General features: G+C 30.9%; 1 protein-coding gene across 13 annotated transcripts in view; it reads left to right on the forward strand.

Annotated features, from left to right (window-relative positions):
• Positions 1-22,801, forward strand: part of LOC132951880 (uncharacterized) — a 278,489-nt gene that overhangs the window by 97,788 nt on the left and 157,900 nt on the right. Inside the window, exon 1 of one of the 13 annotated variants that reach the window (XM_061023912.1) lies at positions 6,108-6,246. The exons of the other annotated variants lie outside the window; for them this stretch is intronic. The gene's annotated coding sequence lies outside the window, so the exon portion shown is untranslated. Of the gene's footprint in view, positions 1-6,107; positions 6,247-22,801 lie in introns of those variants that run through there. 13 annotated transcript variants of the gene reach the window in all.

Raw genomic sequence — 22,801 nt, forward strand, 5'->3', positions numbered from 1 at the left:
TGTTTTGATAAATAAAAATCCATCTCGTCAACTGTTTAAATTATATGAAAATCCTTGACCTATATTTTGTAAAATATAAACTAGTTTGTGAGTAATTATTATTTTCCTGACCATACATTAGTCTATATTAAATATATTGCCGGTTTTCACTGTAAAATTGTTAATATAATATAAATAATTAGTTGATTAAAATAAACATGTAGAGGTATATATTTTATTTTAAATCGAAAACCGATGCAAAAACACAGAAGTAAATGGTTTTTATTTTTTATGTATCATAATAATATTATTATCGTCTGTTCACTGTTGTATTAATTTGGATAAATAATATCATAATAATATTATGTAAGTAGCCGCCGCAGTAAACTATACGCGTTATTATAACAGCAGGAAGACGACGGTATATATAGGTAGTATTCAACTGTCGATGGAATTAGTTTAGATAACGACAATGGCTTATTTTTCCTTTATGTTCGATATTTTGTACGAACACTATACAATAATTTATCCCGTGTAATTGCGTTTATCATTGAATCGCGTATTATGTATATATTATATTGTATAGCGGTTCCGTAGTGCAGAAAATATTATGTTTTATAATATTATCTTTTAATTAAAGTATTGACTTGTACTGCCGCATCAGTGTTGGAACGAAACGATATCTCAGTCTGTTGGCGTACTATTATACCTATACGTCTCGTTTAATTAAATATAAAATTATGATTTTTTTTTCATCTGATATCTGATGTTATGATATATAATATCATCATTAACGTTTAACTATTTTTGATATGATAGTAAATTATCCATACTATAGTATATATGTAGATATCGCACGCGGTTGCTCTTCGTTTTAACCCAGGTACGTCTACATGCATTTATCACATGAATTTGAACTCGTCAGAGCCATATTACAATATTATTATAATCTATTTCAATCCCGTCTTCAATAGATAATAGTTGTAGATTATATTATGTATATTATACGTATAAATGTATTTAACTGTGCCAGTTGTACACTTTGCTGCCACGGTTTGGATTAACACACGAGGGGGAAACGCCGTTAGTTATGCACAGGTAGAAATAGAACCAAGGTATATAATAGGTACCTATGTAAAAAGATTAAAAAATAATCTAATTTATGTACGAATATTTTATTCTGTATATTATAATCTATAATATACATACGTTGCTCAATAAATGTATTTAGAAGGTATTATTAAAGTCGTCATTGGTCGTTTGGTTTCGATTCGAGAATGGTGCTGGTAACGATGAAAAAACTTCGGAAAAATACAAATGGCCGTGTGTGTATACATTTAAGTAGTTCGATTAATTAACCACGGGCGATAATAATTTACAAGTGGTGGGTAAATGGGAGGTTGAGTGCGAATTTAATTTCCATTTCCCGTCTCACGTCCTATATACTATTCCCACGTAATCGATTTCCCAGGTAAATGCATACTCCATTTTAGTTTCCGTGTCACCGCATGACACATAATGTACCTACCTTTAGAATAATATTATATACGATGTATAATTTTCAAAAACTTTGAATAAAACAAAATTACGATCCTGTACTTTGATTTCCATTACGTAGTTGGGTGCTGCAGTATTCCCGGCCGGTGGCAATAAACATCACCCCGAACCCTTTAACGTATTGACCATAACATTATATATAAGAGGTATTATGTAATGCATATCTTGTAAATATACGAGTAGGTAGTGCTTTGTTATAGGTTACCATTTCTACATTAACCTTGTTATTACCTTACATCGTATAATAAAGTTTCATATAGTGCCGTTATGAGATTATCAGCCAATAGGCAATATCATACATTCATACCTATTCGTGTTTTATGCAATTTATTAATACCCTGAAGCAGAAAATTATACATAATATAATGTACAATTATTAATATATATGATCAGTTGACAGACTATACTAGTATACTACCCCTTTATATACTGATTACATTTTATAAGTGTTTAACGTTTAGACAAAAGGTGATAATATTGGCATAGGGTAAAGTATAAAAACATCTTGCTTCGGAATAAGACGTTTTGGCCACTAACAAAAAAAAAAAATCTTCAAAGATTACTAGAATAAAATCTAGTAATAGTTTTTGATATTTATTCGCAAGAATGAAAACTTTTGATATTTATATTAAAGGTATAGGCTTGATATAATAAACTAGGTATGATGCACACATCGTAATACGTATCCTCCTCACCCACCAACCATCACTCTGACAAAAAATGGCGCTGGTCTTTCGTCGTTTTTAAATTTCTCATTATGATAATATTATCTAAACCAATGAAAAGTGGCGAAAGACCGTCGCCATCTTTGTGCAACATAATACAAAAATTGGTTCCTTGCCATCATACTTAGTTTATTATAACTCGTAAAAGATAAATAACTAATGAGTATATCAAATTATGAGTAATAAAATACTAAAAACAACTAATCGTAAAAATATTGGTAATGTTTTACGGTGAAAAAAAATCCCCTTATAATATTATGTACTCGCAAAGTCTTTGGGAATATCGAATTCAAAAATGAATATAATATATTATGCTATTCATAATAAGAGGCATACCTCAGACACTATTGGTACACGAACATATAACACATAAATATATATATAATACCTACCATAATATACATATTATATACCAATATATATATATCTATATTATATACACATACGATGAGTGGTTTTCGAAACGAAATTTATCGCTCACGCGTTATACATACGCTTGTATATTATTATAATATATTATATTACTATCCTCTGTTTATTGTGCCACTCCTCGATTATCTCAAAGAACTGTTATTACACGACGCCGCATAGGATTTCGAAGAGACTATTTTGTTGTCAGTCACACGCACACACATAATATTATTTAGACTTTCCTGAGAGATATTCCGCGGCTATTTAATATAACATAATAATACGCGATTCGTATACATTTTATACGAATCGCGTATTATTATGTTATAGTGACGTTTTATACTATAAAATAGACTCTCATATTATTATGTATTAGGGATCAGCATATAAAATACTACTGCGGCAAGATCGGAGCTCGAAAATACTGTGGATGTCATTATAATAATATAATAAATAATATTATTCCAGTATCGTGTTATTATATTATTGTTATTATTATTACTATTATTGTTTCGACCGCCTGTCGTCTGATATTTGACAGTCGGTAAGTGCGGTTATCGCGTTGATGGTTATAACGTATTCTCGTCACGATGTATATATAGTAATAATATACATTGTTTATAATAATAATAATATGACGTTCAGCTGCAGTCCATTAGCGAATAACGAGTGAACGGATCGCCGTTACGGAAAACCGTACATAAATATTAGAATAAGGTGCGCACAGCGTGTAATATCTATATATATATTCGACGATATGATATTTATATAATATTATACTTGACGTATAGGTTAACTGAGTGACGCAACGGTTTCAAAACTGTACATTCTATATGAGATACCAACATTTATTACAATACATTATAACATTGATATGCATACAATTAATTATGAATTTACTTTCCAAGTTTATTTTGTACCAATCATAAGCTTCGGCTGCATAACAAAGTGATATTTTAATTTTTTTTGACTGCCTGAAACAAATTTATCTAGTATACCTATGTACAAGTCTTAATCTAAAAAATAAACTATTCATTTTATAGTTGGAATTAGACGATCGCATATTTATCTCTTCATATTTTCCGTAGTGCTTTGCGTTTTTGCGAAGTCGTGTGACGGTGCCGCAACAGGTATAATACCCAGACAACTAGTATAATTGCCGACGCGAAATTCAATTTCTATGCAATGAAATTCAACATACGATTCCATCATACATAATCACACTCGATCTATGTATATGTTCTCATACATTTTTTAAAGTTTATACATTTTTTTTCATAATTGTTTTTTTCAAAAAGTTTTTAACGCTTTTAAACGACAACATACATTTTGAATTTCATATTTACAAGCCGGATATTATTCAGAGTATTTTAAGTATCTATAAAAATCTAATTTTGAACAAGTATAGATTATATTAGCTATAAATATTTAAGTTTAGATGAACGGTGTAGCCCAACATTATGGCGGGGAACCTCTGTTGTCCCACTCCATTCCGTTGATCTTAACTTTAAATATTTATAACTCATAAACTGCTCGTCCAAAATTCGATTTATATGTACCGAAGTACTCTACAAAATATTCTCTTTTGAAATAAGGAATTAAAAAAGGTTAGCCATTTCAAAAATAAAATAATTTTAGTAGAAAATATAATTTATTCCTAAAAATGCTGTTTTATATACCTAACGACTTCAAATAACTTTAACACTTAAAGAAATATTTTGAAAAACGTTGGTGTTTTCTGAAATTGTCATGGGGCCATAAGTAAATTTTTATTTCGCAAACGTAATCGTATACTACATAATATATATATATGATATAGGTACAATGGTACATGCTACCGGGGTAAGTCACTGGTTGTATAATCAGTATACACATTTGTAAGTATCTCCGGGATTCCCTGGAAATCCATGAAAATTGTATAGGAAATTTTTGAAAATTCAAAAATATCTGATGTACGAAACGGTTATAACTATAGTGGTTTACTCTCCAGAGCCAGCTACATAAAATACATAATATCCAAATAATATCCCGTATATACCTACTACCCGAGCATAATCCCATGATATATGCGAACATCCCGCGATTCAACTATAGAATATAATATACTACAACTATTCAGTGCTCTAATATCGTACCTATATACCCCTACGCTCGTCGTATGCAGCGACAGTGACCCGCAGGTCCGATGTATGTGGCTCGCGATTAATGGCCGACTAGAAACAACCGCTGAACGGATCGGTCATTATAACCCGCGCGTATATTACTACAATTATATTAGGATATTGTACTCGCCGAAGCGATGAATATTTAAACGTTTTAGGGAGGGCCGAGTCGATATTCGTATATATGTATATCACACACACACACAGACACACACACACATACCCCACACTACGATATCGCATTAGCCGTCGGCCGTTGAATGTTTAATAAGCCGATACGTTTTTTTTTTCAACCCTCGGGCTGGTGTCTATCTCCCCACACCCCGCTGGAATGGGCAATTCTCCCGGCACCAATATTATTAGCTATCGAATAGAAATTCCACGCAGATATTATATTAGTGCGAGTTCCTCTACGTATTCGTGTATAATATACCTATGTATCACTATAATAGCATGTATATTGTATTAGAATTTGTGCGTAAAATATATAATATGTCGTTGTCCGTTGACATAATATCGATTATTTACCACCCGTAAAATATACCTCTGCGCGTGTATATTCAATAACATGCATAGTTTTTATAACATTTTTACAATATTATAGACGGTATCTAATACAAAAACGCACCTGTAATTATTATACTTCCGCGTGTAATATCGTATAATAATATATAATTCAAACAATACGCCGGGCTGTAACCGATCACGACATCGATCCGTGGTAGGTTTAGGAATGAACAAATTATTATAATCAGCCTTGTAAATATTAAACAATTTTAGTTTTAAAAAAATTACGATGTTCGGAGTATTTGTAGCCGTTTGATTTTTGTTATGTTTTTTTTTTAAATTTAGTATTATATATTATAATATAAGATGGTTTATGTAGTTGTAGTTCTATCCATACCTCCTCGAAGGATATTAGGATATATGAGATATTAATTTGCTCGATTTGCAACTTTTTCACAAGCAATGTATCTATGCAGTTGAAGATAGGTTAAAATCCGTTTGTTTTCGTATAAAGTTATTAGATTTTCACTTAAACTTAATTGTTTACAAACATTTTGTTACAACCTTATCACAATTGATCTGGATTTAGGAACCAACTTATTTTATTTTCGTAACCTATTAGACTCGTGTAGGACCTTACTATTCCCTGTCCCCACCGTCTATTTTGCTATCATCGTGGCGTTCGGCCAAATAGAGATCGTCGACGATGGTTTTATTTATCTCTTGTTTCTAGCTAAAGTCTGCCGACGGCGGATGCCTCACGGCTCTATAATTTTTTTTCTCTTGATATTCCAATAAAATATAATAACAGTTTTATTTTTTGTTGTAAAATACGGGTGTGGATTTGACACATTTCAGTTTGCAAATTGTTGATAAGTTTGAAGTTAGAATAAACTTTTAGCGAGGTAAGAGAGTTTACTATATAATTTATGTATTATGGTGTTGCAAAATGTGCTGTGTTGAGCGTTTTTATTGTGGTTCTTTTATTCTAGCGAATTATTTATTGAACAAATAATTGACTAATGAATTGATATATAACTCATCTATCAGTTAATCGTTATTTGATTAGGACTAGCACTAGTAGAACTAGCATACTTGTAGATTTTGAGTCATCTAAAGTCCTAACTGCATTACAACTCGTGGATAAAAAATTATATGAAAATCTTTAAGTAGATAACTATAAAGAAATGGTCATCATTGGTACATTATGTTGTATTACTCGGTCAAGTCGCATATTATCATAAAACATATCGTTACAGACGTTTAAGTAGGTGCCTACCATATAATTATAAAAATATATTACTTTAATAACAATAAGTGTAGGACGTGGAAGGTTTGTAAATATTTTCATTGTTTAAAAAATATTTAAGGGAGGCGGGGTTATACCGCAGGGTACCGTATATATTACAATTCACCGTTTACCATATAATTATAATATAATACAATATACAACTAATGTAACGATAGTGTATAATTCTTAACCCTTTTCGCCGGAAACGTGTTTTAATTAGTATTATTCGTATCAGTCACCCCGTGTATTATTCTTATTGTTTATATTTTATAAATGTCTAGAGCCAGTGGTAATGTGACAAAAAAAATTAAAAATTGGAGCTATGCAATTAAACTAGAACCCTCACCTATTGTTAGCACTAAGTATATGTTATTACGCGTGCCCAACGTAATTGTGATTTAAGGTCATAACATGGTTAGAGGGTTAGAGGCGCACTTAGTAAAACTATTAACTATTATTTATTTTGGATTTTAAAACGGTGATAATAATCGATTTTAGGAGTATAACTGCTACTGTACGAATTTAAAGCATATATATTAGAATTTTAAAAACAATATTAAAATTGAAATGTTTGCGATAAACATTTATTTTTGAATTAATTTTGTATTAAAATGTTTCAACACATTATAACAATATGATATTACAAGTTCGATACATTTGTACATAATTTTATGTATATGCGATAAACCTAAATATCTGAATATTTTTTATACTGATGCACCTACGTTAAATATATTATAAAAACTGTCGTTACAATTCATGTATAAATTGTATAGTTATCTTTGTAGTTCGGTGTATAATGATCTAGAGATATTTCTCCCCGTTGCGAATCCCTTAAAAAACAAGGCCACTATACGTTTAAGTATAATTTTTCTTATTTCCTTTTTTACGTCGGTCGTTGTTTTTACGTCCCTATGGTCTACTCAAAATTCAGTAGCAAATTTAATGGCTGCCAACCAAGAGAGGTAGGTAAAAAAAAACCACAAAAAACTTTGATTAAGTGGTTTCTCGGGTCGAATGTATAAGAAACTTAGAGTTTCCAACACCACTGGGTCGTACGTGCATAGCACACGTACACGCACACGCACACACACACCCACTAGGCATACAATTACCTCCGAAGAGTATATTTTTGATTGTCAATATTTTTGCAGGGTCACTTATCCTTTTTATTATTAGTACCTAGTTCAAAAAACACGTTACGTATTTTGAACGATCGTAAGACAATGAGTATGTGTTGGTTAGTTTTTTTAAATTATTAAAATTCTCTATTTATCAAATTGTATATCAAATAATAATAAACCTAGCCAAATAAGTGATCTCAAAACAACATGAATCTAATGCAGGTGAGGTTTTCAACTATATAATCTGAGTTGCTTCAGATAGACTTTTATATAAGCTTGGTTTTTTAATTTAATGATTTATTTAATTTTTAATTAAAAGCATTGCATACAATTTATTCATAATGTAATAGCTATAAAATTACTGAGTTGATAGAATACTTATACAATATAATATTATGGTAACATTGAAATAAATGAACCATAAATAGCGTAACTAAAGTAATAATTTAATGTGACAGAATACGATTTGTTTTATGTTTAAAAGGGCTCATTAAATTTGATTCGCTATAGTTAGAATAAAAATAAAAACAAAATTGTATCATCTTAATATATTATTGCCGAGACTCGACTACAATAAAATAAGTCATTATCCATTTATAGACTATATATACATATTTTATGTATTCACGTAAAAAATCAAATTTCGCTACTTGGACCAAAACAACTGCCATTAACCTTTATGTATATATATTATACTCTCATTGCTCATTAGTGTTACGATAATAATATAGACCATAGGATTTAGACCATACGGAATAATAAACGTATCTTTCGCTTCGTCTCAATAAACCTGAAAAAAATACACCTTAAAAATGTAATACAAAACCATATGGGTATATTATTATAATATAATAATAAAGGTACTCTGTGCAGAAAAAAACTTGACCCATAAAGACCTACCTCATAGTTGTTCTAAATGTGTGTGTAATATGTATGCTCGTAAATACAATGCATACAGCGTGTTCTATAAAAACATTTAGTCCATACTGGTTTTGTCTAGAAGTTCATTTAGTCATACCTACTGCACGTTTATTACTATGTATTTTAGTGGATATTCTAACCAAATTACCTACTTAACGGAAGGGGCTTTGGCAACTTTCTAGATATCGTCTGTTCCGGCAAACAAGTTCGACGGGCACGTGAGTTTACTTTTATTGCATATAATAATATACACTGCGTACTAAAAGTATATAAACTCGGGGCGTGCATGTTTTGAACGTGTAATTATTATTTCGTTTATATGGAGTTTAAACTTTTGTGCCTGTGTGCATTTTTACTTCATTAATCTATACGGATTTGTATTGCGTCGGTTATTATAATATTATACGTATACGTATCATCGTTATATCGTCTCGTAGTATAATATTATATTACTATATCCTCGCCGCACTTAACCACACTTAACCGCGGTTTATTATCGTTTAAGATCGTTTGGTTCGTATACGCATAAAATAATATGTAAAACTCCGCGAGCGCGTTAGATGCCAAAATACGCGTTTATTGTTACCTACTATAAAGGTATACAATATTGTACACAGCGGACGGCGTTCGTTTGAAACTTGTTGCTTTACAGTTCACACACGTGAGTCGATTGTGTTTATATATAATAATATATAAAATATAACTTCTCTCGTGCACGGAATATCCACATATATAGACCTATGTAAATATATACATACTAGCTACGTATAATGTGTATAACTACAGATGATTTACAGCAGATATAGTAGTTTAGCTGGTACTGAATAACGATATATTATGTGAATAGATTTGAAATGGAATACGTCGGCGTCCGATTGTGAGGGTCGTTTTACTAAACAATATAATTTAAACATCATAATATACGCACAGATTGTTTACGAGCGCGCACCGTTTTGTGGGTATTTACAGTTGTAGTTTCAGCTGTGCATTGCATTTTATACCTACTTTATAATATTTTAAACGTACCTATCGAACTATAATTTACAACGATTGCCGCTGCAGCGGGTAACTGAGCTAATTAAAAGCGACCAGTACAACTTATATATAGACACGCCGATGATATTGTATGTTCTCCGATAGTATAATCGGTTTTATCGAATGGCGTGCGTATAATAGAGATTATTAACACTATATCGAACCTTGGATAGAATACCGCAAAATATAATAATATTTCGCTCTAAACGTGCGGTATCTGTGAGACAATAAAGACGAGGACAATACATACACGCGCAGTTGTCACCCCTTGCGTATCGCGAACGATCGCTATTATTATTTGTTTCAATACCAACTGTTAAAACAATATACCCTCTTTCGACATCTCTAGACTATAATATAGATAGTATACAAGGTATATATTATTATATTTACTTCCCTTCTTCTGACCTGGAACCGCGTATCCAAGAGAATATTATTTAGCTATGTACCTAACGGACACCCAAAGCAATACTCTTATTTGGTGTTCCATCAGTGTGATTTTCTACTACCTGGCACTTTCATATTATATTACTATTTTGTTATCTAAACAAGTACCCTTATTCTAAACATACATTATTTAACCCGAGATGAGTAGTATTTGTCTATTAAAAATTTATTTGAATTAATAATCAAGTGACTGCGGACAAACGATCGCCGAAATGATACATATTGCGCAAACATAAGTATCCATTGACGTATCTGAAGCTGGAAAAAAAATTAGGAGGTGGGGTAATTCAAACATTTTTTTTTTATACAAATCTTGATACGGAGGACCGGAAAATAAACTTTTTGAATAAATTGTTTTAGTTGACAATAATATTAATTTTTATTTTCATATTATTTACTATTTAGGGCTAATTGTGTATAGTTATAATATAATATTATAGTAGTTTATGAATTGGTGCATAAAACTACCAACGCCCAACTTCTAAGTATTGAAGAATGGTCCATCCGCTTATCTCCACATCAAAAATTGGTATCTGCGAGTGACGCTTGATCGCGGCTGGACTTGTGCGACTGATAACGCTTCTGCAGTTCGTTATTTGATTTTATAATTTTATACCAACCAACGTGGTAATATTGTTGTGCAGAATTATTTCATATTAATTTTACTATAGTTTTTTTTTTTTTTATTATTGATCTTAAACTTCGGCAACTATGGCCATTAGCTGTAGTGGTTTGTTTGTGGGTTGTTAGTGGTGGTAGGGGAAGGAACACGTGTGTGTTGGGTTTGGCAGAATTTTTGATTGGGCACCCGTAGGTATCTGCCATGCCCGGGTGGGGGATGGCGGCACTTGTTCTCCGGACACCGTGACTTGCACGGAGAAAAATGCCGCCCGGTGGTCGAGGATCGAACTCGGACGGGCTGTGCCGAATCCGTCGCGTTAGACCGCTCGGCCACTTCGTCCCCCTTTACTATAGTATTATTATGTACATTCACGAAATGTTTTTTTCTCATCTAAATTTACGAGTTTTGAAAATTTAAAATGCAAATAGAAAAAAAAATATTCTTGAAAAGCCATTTGCATCAGAATATTATGTATACACGTGTGCGTATAGTAATCGATACATATCCATTATATACATTTAGATATGAAAATATAGCAACTCTATTGGTATTAGTTTACGTCATATAATGATTACTCTACTTTAAAAATCATTCCGCATTTTAACATTGTACAATAATATAGTAGTAGGTTTCTAATCAAAGAACTATTTGTAAAATTCTATTTTTTCATTAGTCTTATATTATAGGAATATATTTTTATGATAATCCTCATAATGCGATCGATACAGATTTATTGAGTTCAATAGGTAGGTGAATAATTTTGTCGATTACATAAATTAATTTACTAATCGATTAGCAATATTTAATATTCTCAACAAACGTTCAAGTACCTAACTATAAATAACAAATAATTATTTAATAACATTAATTATTGTCAAGGATAACAACAACTACTAATCACCAATATTTGGGTAAAGATTTGTTTTGACTTTATTTTGTTCGTATTTCGTCTGTTAAAAGTCAATATCGTAACTTTCTCCATCACTATTGTTGTTCGTAGTATATTTGACGTTGTAAATTGATACTTAAAAATTAACAGAACCACGCAGCATGTGTGCGGGATAGCACTTAATATTTTATCTACAGTGGCATTTCGGCTATTAAATTTTTTGTATTTCACTACTACGGACCACAGACGCATTAACTGCGTTCCAAATATTTGTTTAGGTACGTTTTTCGTTGTCAATTTTGACGGGAATTGAGGAGTTTATAATGGGCAGAGATTTACTCGCGGGTTCATTGAAGTGGTACACGTTAGGTATCTCATGATTGTGCTTTTGAAGGGGATGGCCAACTGTTTGAGCATTATATATGTCTTTCTCAGGACTATTTAATTTTCCCGTCGACAAAATAATGAACGATTCATAAATTCGTACAAATCCTATGCTATTCATCGCAGTGCATTATATTATAACGCACTATATAGGTATTACAATAGTATATTTATACGTAGTTGAGAATTTTAACAGACGGCATTCCAACTGCAGTTGTAGTCTCGTCTCGACTTGTTTTGATGTCAACTACTCAACTATATAGCGGAATAGGAATGTTCTCCTCGTCAAAAACTATCCTCTCAATTATAAACGCAGTTAAAACGGTTTATACCATTTAAACTATATTATTCTTGAATACGAAAAAAACGCTTACCAAGTCAGGGATCGGCATGTAAACTTTCTTGATTTTTCATTTTTAGTAATTTATTAACTGATATCACACCCAAGTGGTATAACAATTTGAATCCAGAAAAATGTCGGTGTGTACAGCCCCGCAAAAAGTTATTTTCATTTTGTGATAAATCTCCGAATTGGAGAGAGGATTTCGTTGTCTGGAGTCTTGTTACATTCACATTTGTTAGGAGAACTGCAGTGAAGATTTTCAGAACTTTATCTTTAATAGTTAATTCACTACAGAACATTAAAAAAAAGTTAAAACAAATTTTATTGGGTGTTTTTTGATGTTTTTCAGCTTTACAGCTTTGTAGTGAACTAACGATTGGAGATTAAGTTCTGAAAATCTTCACTGCACTTCTCCTAGCCAATGTAAATCTTACAAGACCCCAAACAATAAAATCCGTTCTCCAGTTTCGGAAATCTAGGTACCTCGCTAAATGGAAATCTAGCGAAAAATAATTTTTTTTTTATCTGTAAATAAATAAATAAATAATTTTTTTAAAAAAAATTAAACTCCACATTTAGTATTTACTTGATGATCCCTTTTTAATGAGTTATCAACCAACTTTCTAGCTATCATAATTTAGGAGAAAAGTTAAAAAAATAGAAATTTTGGGACCGTTAACGCCGTCGTTTTTATGGATTCAAGTGATTATACCGTTTGGGTGTGATATCAAATCTCTCTCATTAATATTTTATATTAAAGCTAGCTAAATTACCCTCCTACTCATCATTATTAAGTTACATTTTTATTATTTTCCTATTTAACGTGTTCACGTGTTATTATATAACGTATAACTGTATATTTCGAGGAACGGCTGAATGTAATATAATATATGTGAATATATATGTATACATTATATTCGTCCGGTATTCAAGTCATTAGTGAAGATGTGCTCTCCGACGTTGTAGACATCGTTGGTTGTAGATGTAAATACCGTCGTCTCTTTCTCGTTTTCTTTATGATCTATATACATCTCAAGAGGCACAGAATGCGATACTATAAAAGCTAAATTTGAATACGTTACCATGCGCATATATCCACACACATATTATTGTGCGTTATATGTTTCTATTGTACTTGGCGAATACTTTTTACATAACATCAATAACTTTGTTGAACATACAAAAGCTGTTTTTTGGGAATATTGCCCAGAATTTATATGGCATTACATTTACATATTGTATGGTTTAAATATAATATGTAATACAAGTGCAATATATTAATCAGCGTATTGATGTACCAAATACACGACTATGTATATATATTATACAGCCATTCTGTAGTTATAAATTGACCAAAACGTGCAAATTTCGATTAGACAGTGCCACAGTGGTGACAATGATTAATTGATTCAACATTTAAATTATTTAATCTTGAAAAAAAAACATAGCAATTTATCGAATAAATGAATAAGAATTGTGTTACCGTACGTAAATCATTGTCTATTGATACCTGTCCTTATATATTGATATTGTATAATATATACAGCATTATAGCTATTAAAAAACACGCCTAGAATAACTTAGTTTTTTAAACAAAAACAAAAACACATGTATAATGTATCTCTTGGAAACATGTGAATACTTATTGCTATTTATGCAAAACGAAAATTTGTTTCACATCGTCTGAGAAACGTCTTTGCGTTAACCAGATCAAGAGTCAAAGTGTACTAATTCGTAACATACAATACACTGAAATAATATGTTTGCTGAACAGGCCTGAACATTTATTAGAATCTTAATATAATATAGTAGACGGTATATTAACTAATATATTATTTGTGTGTGCGCATGCGTTTAAGCAGTGGAAACCTGCGTAAGATGGGACAGCTAATTTTAATTGTATTTAAGGGGTTTATTATTTTATTTATTGAAAAAACACAGATAATTTATTAAGTAAAATTATATTTAGTTTTGAATATTCCAATAAGTTTTATGTTATGTTATAATTAATCATACATACATTTTTACTTAACATAAAAATTGATTTTTTCATGGACCATGGCTGAGGTAAAGGTCCTTATACGTAACAAATACAATTCATTTCATATCATGTAAGTGATGAAATGTCTTTGTTTTTTTTTTTATTGTATAAATACATTAATCACACACAACTGATGGACATAGACATTTATCAGGAAAACGAGATTGTGACCAAAATACCTACTACATTTTTTGTTTCGAAATTTTCGACGTGAAAACGCGTACGTTTAAACATTCCTTTCGGATATATGCGTGCATGCGTGAGCGTGTGTAAATCATCTGCCGTCAGTTGTATAATATTCCTCTGTCAGTATATTATATTCTATGTCACAAAGTAAATGACTTAAAAGTCAAGTCGAAACACGGCACAATGTAACAATGATAATATTATGATATATCCGCGCAGCATTGTTACTGAACTAAATATTTTACCGCCAAAAAAACTTCGCGCTCAACTCCTCCCCATCTTAAAGTTTTAGTGCGCGAACTCGGCTGCTATGTACACATTTGTGCGTATGCAATGTTATGACACATGTGCTCGTTCATAATAAAATACTGTACAATAATATGATGATACTCTCGCGGAGCACCAGAGAAGTTTATCGCTTTTCGTTTCGTCGTAACTTCGCGCGCTGATAATATTATTATTATTGTTATTGTTTTCGTTTGAACGCGTAAAACAACAGTCAGTCGCTTCATATGAGATATTATTTCAAAAACCCCAAAGCCTTCCATCACACAGAATCGTACGTCAATACGTCATGGTTCCACCTATATGCGTATCCTCACGCCCGCAATAATACATCATGCTGTATCGCCGTGTATAGGTAGGATGAGGATCTTTAGGAATACAAACAAATCATTGGCTAGCCGTAAAAAATGCCTCTATATAAATATCAACCAAGTAGTCGTTAATTTTTTTAAAATTATACTGATAAATGGTTTTTGGATACGTATCTATTTAGTTTTTTCCAATATGTATTACATCATTTTTAAGTCTAAGACCACAAATTACGTATACATTTGATAGTTCATAATTTGTAACTAGGAAACTATATAAATAGTCATAATAGCTCCTAATATACTATTATATTAAATCAAAATAATTAAATGCCAAATAACGGGGTTTTAAAGAGTTTTTTAAAGCATTTTTAGGGTTCTTTTATGCGTTTTTTTTAGTGTTTTCTTCTGTATTTTAAGTGCTGTTTTCAAAGTTTTATAGAGCTACAACATCTGAATCTATAGTGATAATCCGTTAACATGTTATCAAAATATATTGTATAGGTACCTACTGTTGTAAGAGAGTTTTTTTTATAAGCTAACAAAGCCCAGTCCTTGTCTCACCTACCTTTAGCTATGTGGTAGGTATAGTTTCGTAACGACATCGAAAAAAAAAATTCGTAAAACCTCGTATTGGAATTTTCACTTTGTTTTTCATTAATAATTAAACTTGACGCGCTGCACACTTGTGGGATGGAGGTTTTTTCGATCATTCCCCTTGCAGGGTTGAGGGAGCTATGGTAGTGCAGCATGATGTGCAGGTGGTGGTGCAATACGCGAGTGTGTGTGTGTGTGTGTGAGAGAGAGAGAGGAGTATAGAGATGGTATATATACAGTGAGTGTGGTGTGTGTGGTATAAGGCGGGGGGGGGGGGGGGTGGTTACACAGAGTGAACTCTGACCTTTGGCATGACCCGCTCGCACTCCGCCGGGACCTGAAATCGGGTCAACACCGATGGCGTTATTACGATAAACACGAACGGATGGGGTGCAAAAATAAAAGAACGCATGCACGCCCGCTATGCTCGTCGATTTCCAGAGAATAAGAATGGAAAACGTACGACACAAAATGCGTAGGTAGGTACTATAATACGTCCCGTATGTATAATATTGCAGTATACCAACGCGTGGTGAGATATTATAATATTGTTTTGTATAAATATAATATATATAATATTATATCTGGGTACTCAATGGAATAGAAAAAAAATAAATCAACGTACCACATAATAATATAGGTATTAGATTTAGTACAATCTATTATTATGTTTTTGACGTGTGTGTGTTTGCGCTGTTTAACTTCCCGCGGTGCGTATAATATTATGGCGTATTGATCCGAGACACAACGCGAAACGATTCGATTAAAAATAATATGATTGTTGTTATCAGCGATAAAATTCCATCAGCTCCGACGTGACTTCGAGTAGCGACCAATCGCGGCTGCAGAAGGTGGAGAAAGAAAATGTTTTTATATTCGCAGACGAATAGGGAAAAAAATCCATAAAATGCTACGTCCTTATTGTCTTATCATCGTGGTGTGTCGGTATTATATAGGTGTTGTGTTACAGGCGTTTTCACCCTTCAAAAAAATATAAACGAGATAATTTCGACCGAACGGTTTAGTACCGCAGAAACACGTATAATATTATTATTATGTTATTGTATAACAATATTATGTTTATTAGGTATGTTATTACATAATAAATACGATTCAGGGGATTAGTTGCCACGCAGTAGACGAAACCTGCAGAACGTTTGAAAAAATATAAGGATATGACACATCGAATCTGTTTGCAATGTATAAAGACACTTTATAGGTATGTATATCTATTGTAAAAGTGTTCAAACGCGATAATGTAAAATTCACATTTTATTTGTTTCTGTGACAAACCACAAATGTTCGGGGTTAAATTTAAGTTAGGGTTACTTACGATCTGTGCTTCAATTATATGGTATCAAATAAGTATATAATGTATAATGTAGACAAATATTTACTAATAATTACTGTTTAATATTTATAATATTTTGATTCACGCGAACAGGTAGACTCTCGGCCAACAGAGGTTGGCATTTTATTATTAAATCGAATAATATTGCACCATTTAATGTGGACTTAAATATTCAAAACGGCTAGATAGAATGAGTATATTTGAGTAAATTTTTAATGTAAGCCGGCAAATAAAAATTGTTATGAAAAAAAAATTTTACCGTTAAATTTGTAAAAAAAATATTATTTTTAATAAATCTTCGATACATTTAATAATTACCATATCATAAAAAAATGTATTTAATATTATTATATAAATCCATTGTACTAAGTAAATATTATTTTACAAAATTTAGATTTTCATTCATATCATGATATAATAATAAATTTCTACAATCTGCGACAGTCATCTGCGCATCCCTAGAGACTGATATTATCCCGAAACCAATAACAAAATTTACAGACTTGGTTGTATTTTATGTCAAGAGAACAATGCGTCCACTTATTTACTATTACAATAAATTTAACGTCTATAAAAAGAAAATCATTGCGAGTTTTTATTCTTTATATTTGTATCCAAAATTGAATATAATATCTGTTATTTCATGTGTGGTCTGATTTTTTTTTATCGGTAAATTAAGTAATTTATATTTTTTTTATTGGTGGCAGTAATGAATTGTATTCCGCAAGAGAAGAATGAAAGTCCGCTTTTTTCATGGTTTATTTGATCCTCTTTGGCTCTGTGGCTTCTAGTAAATAAATTTCTAAAAATAAAAATATTTGTTATTATACGTTAGTTGGTATAATAAATATCACTCAATACTTTAAAATAATTAATTTAAAAGTCAAAGTATTATAAATATCAATTTCAGCTAAAATCCTATGTTAATACTATTTTGTATTCACTGATAGTCCATGAAGCAGTTAGAAAGTTATGTATTCAGTCACTGTATTCTACTTTGTTAACGTTTGTGGCACACAAAAATGTGATGATTTTGAACTAATATTTAATATTAATAATTATATCATACGCCGTATTATACATAGTAGGTAGAAGTATCTAAGACAGTGTATATTTATACAACATTTGTCATATTTGTGAAATATAATTTTACTACGTATAAGCTGTAAGTATAAAGTAAAATCATATCGGAGCCTACACGTTATACCCACCACCTAACCTAACCTATATTTACGTTTAAAAAATAAAAAATAAATTTTTCGCATTATTTATTTTTTTTTTGCATTCAATGTTTGGATAATATTTTAATTTATGCGTTGTGCTTGATCGTTTTACGTTTAACATGTATACATTTACTACCTATTTAAAAGTGGTAGAGAAGAATGTTAAATTCACTAGCCCACAACATTAGGTTTGGAATCTTTTGTTGAATACATAATATCCTGTATTCATTAACTAAGATTGTTAAAAAACGAGAATAGTTGATTGAAAAAAAAAAATCGATTTTATATACGGATAAAACGAAACTATTGCTTTATGTACTTATGGTTGATTTTGAATAGTAATTAATTACGTTGTGTACACTCGTTCATCGTAATCAAGATAGATTAAAAATGAAAATATATTGATTACAAGTGTACTTACACTAATAATATTGTCACTGTATGCATACCCATATTATAGTAATTACTTTGTACAATGACCCTTTCACAAATTTAATTTCAATATATAAAGTTTAATATCAAAGATATGGACAACAGTTACAATCATACTGAACATATTATTTAAAGCTAATTAAATTGAATATGCATGTTGATAATAATTATTATACAAACCAAAATGTGTACACTCACATTAAAAAAGAAATATGTCTTCAGGGAGATGAAACAATTTTTTTGTAGATTCAATACAAATTGTCATAATATTACTTTGTTTTAATTTTTTTATATTATACAACAAAAATACAATTATAGTACGTAGAGGTAATCTATGAAGAGTGAAAAATGAGAGATTTATTTTTATTGAATGTAGGAATTTTCCGATGTAAGTAGTCATAATTATTAATACCACTATAAACAAATTTTTGTTCAAATCATTTTCACTATTATTTCTTACAAACGATTGTGCGTTATTCTTATTTCTATCACTCATTCGTGTATGATAATGATGATATTATATTTATAATTCAATTATTATGAAACGGATGCGAATGTGAATATATATAATATATATATATTATTATGGTCAAGATTTTAATGATCTGAAGACCGGTGAAAAAATACAACAAGAGGTCGGAAGAGCGAAGAATTTTTAGAAAATAAAATAAAATCTAGTACCTAAATAAAACTAATAAAAATAAAATAAGTATCAAGACTTCGGGCTTGGAAGAGAAATGTCCGATCTGCTAAGGGATAGAATACGCCAAGACGTATTTCCTCGTTTATTTATCACTTATAAAATCCCCGAGCGTACAATCTGTACCGAGGCAGAGAGATGGCCACCGAAAACCTGTCGCAACTCGCAAACGTTAGGAAACGCGCGTTATCATTTCCTGCCAATTCTAATTTCAATCGGTTCTGACACGCAAATCCTAGACACCTGGCCTCCAGCGGTATTTCAGAAGTTTATTGTGTTCCTTTCTCGTGTTTGAGGATCAAATTCACTCCGAAATGTTTTATATTAATTTACACGTTAATAGATCTTCAAAGGCGAAACGTCGTCGTGTCGTTATCCGATGATACACCTCAATGGGATTTATCGTTGTCATCCCTTCGTTCGTAGTGTGCGATGCTTTGCTTGATAAAGACGTTTACTTTATACTCTTTTTATACTGGTATATAAGTTTTTACCGTGACAAGTGGCTGCCTTGTCGATGAAAAGCCTGCAAGCTTTGACCATGGCTGCAATAGAAGAAGGTGTTCGTATATTCTAGGCAATAGCGACTGCAAGTGACTGGTTCTATCTGAAATATGGGGTTCAATCGATCTGAAATTAGTGTTTTTTTTTCATTACTCTAGTTAGATATACATCATTTCAAATTAACAAACATTTAAGTAAATACATTTTACAATTATTTTTTTTTAACGTTCATACATTATAATACCTAGTTGACTTACATAATACAGTTATACTTATATAGTTCACTATATAAGACTTACATTTTTATATAATTTTAAAAAGTTTGTTCAATAAACTAGCTGTATATAAACAAACACTGACTCTCAAAAAAAAAAACCAAAAAATATAAAATACGGGGCTTATATATTAGGTTAGGTTTATATTATTATTTAGGCCTATATTATAGGTATATCTTAATCTTCGAATACCTCGGTTCATGCGGGCTAATCGGCGTCGGTGTAGATACCTCGTATTGTGAACTAATTCGACCGAGATGGGTAATCTGCCATGGTGGATTGAATATAATAGAACTTGATATATTTTCGTACGTGGTTCAAACTACATTTAGAACTGCAATCTCTGAAACTTTTGTCAAATCGAGTCGAGTCTATTGGCTTTGAATAATTTACAAATTTTGGTTTTTTACATAATTTAAATCTTAATACCTGTCAACAATAATAAATTGTACGTTCTATACTGGTGCATATCGCGCTTATGATCGTTGTTCGGGGTTTTATCGTTAAGTGGACAGACATATATGTCGGCATAGTTGTTTTTTACGGATATTATTGTACCTGGCTATAATATATAATGCCTATAAAAATACATTAAATGAACCTATACGTTACCTCCGCAAATAGTTTCTTCGAAATGAGATTTTTCTTTTCTCTTTCTTATTACCATTTTGTTATCAACGTATATATGGGACGGGTACTTTTCGTGACTCTTGTTCACGGATGATATTACAGCTTCAATTCCTTTTAATGGACAAAAACTTTTAGCGTATACGATTCCAAACAGTGGTATATATTATATACATATATGTATATTTATATATTTTATATTATACAGGCTGTTTCAAAGGTTCCTGAATAAGCTAGAATGATCTCATGTTGTGGAGTGAAATTGAAAACCTATTTTGCATTTTGCGAATGAGGGATTTTTAAGAGTTCTGCTTTTTCTTTTTTTTTTTACTAAATATAAAAATATTTACAATAATATATTCTTATAATAGCGTACAATAGGTCAATTTTATAAATGATTGCAAAGAAGAAAAATATGCTGGATATTGATACATGCATAATATATGTGAGATGGAGCAGCCCATTAGTAGCACATAAGGGTTCATCTTCCGGTACATAAAATTATTTTATTGTTAAGTTCTCAAATTGTTATTTTAATTCAAAATTCATTCTCCTCAGATAATTATTATTTTAAATGATGTTACGCGATTTTCGAAAATTCCTAATGCCTGTCAAGACGCATCCTAAATAAGAGTTTACAATATGTTCTTAGCGAATCACTTATACGTTGTAAATTGTGGAGTTGCAGTCATGTCATGTGCATAATATTTTATATAATAATTTATATTTTATGTATTTATTCAAACGAACGTAGGTACCTACTATGAAATTTACTATATAAATATATAAAATATGACTAGGTGTTAAATTAGTAGTCTATACTGACTATATTACATTTATTATATAATGCTCTCTGCAAATTTATTATTCTACCTTAATAAGAAGATTTTCGTCGATGTAATAAATTACTTCACACTTTCTATTAAAATTAGAACATAAAAAATTTAACAAGAAATTCATATTATCTAGTGAATAAACTCCTATCCTAAAACGCAATATGAGCAGGATGGCCGGGTACTTTTTTCACAATAATATCATTAAATATACTTGGTAATGCCATAGGCTTAAGACTGACAGTTTTCGCCCAGAATCGTTTTTCTTATACAATAATATTATATCATTGAATTCAAATTTAACACCATCCAATTACAGTGACCCACTTGTAACCTACTATACAGCAGAGCGACATCCACTTACCCACCTTTTTTTGTTTAATTTTAATCATGTGTTTTATAATAAACTTAATATTAAAGCTTGGAAAAATAGTTCAAGATAATTCACATATAGTTTCATAGAAGTATGTGATTTAAGTAAACATGTGTAATTTTAAATAATTGTGATTTCTATATGGCTAAGGATGGTTCATATTTAGGTGGTTCTACATAAGCAATTTATTGGTTTTTATTTATAAACTAAATTAGTTTTTTTTTGGCATTTAATTTATTCTATTTCTTATTGTACTGCACTCGCGTGATAATATAATATTATCTTGGTGTTATGAGAATATAAAAAAAATAATAAATATTATGGTCTGGCAATATAATAATAATAGGTAATAATAATAATAATAATAATAATATGAGGTTTCTACTATAAACATATTTAGAATTTTTTCCTTTAAAAGTAGTCGGAAAAAGTACTTTCTTTTCAAGAGGTCTCGACTTGTTGCTCTTCAAACGAAATAAAATATGCGAGCGTGTAATAATAATATATATACAGTTCTCTTCGGGTACAATGGAAATACACAAGTCGTGCGGAAACGGCCGCGGTAGGACGTGCGTAGTGCAAACCGATAGCGTACATACACGAATTAATTTTTAACGAAAAGGAAACGGAAAAGGATCGGTAATAATAATAATAATAATAATAATAATA

Source organism: Metopolophium dirhodum, chromosome 9 (genome assembly GCF_019925205.1).
Source record: "Metopolophium dirhodum isolate CAU chromosome 9, ASM1992520v1, whole genome shotgun sequence".
Lineage (NCBI taxonomy): Eukaryota > Metazoa > Arthropoda > Insecta > Hemiptera > Aphididae > Metopolophium > Metopolophium dirhodum.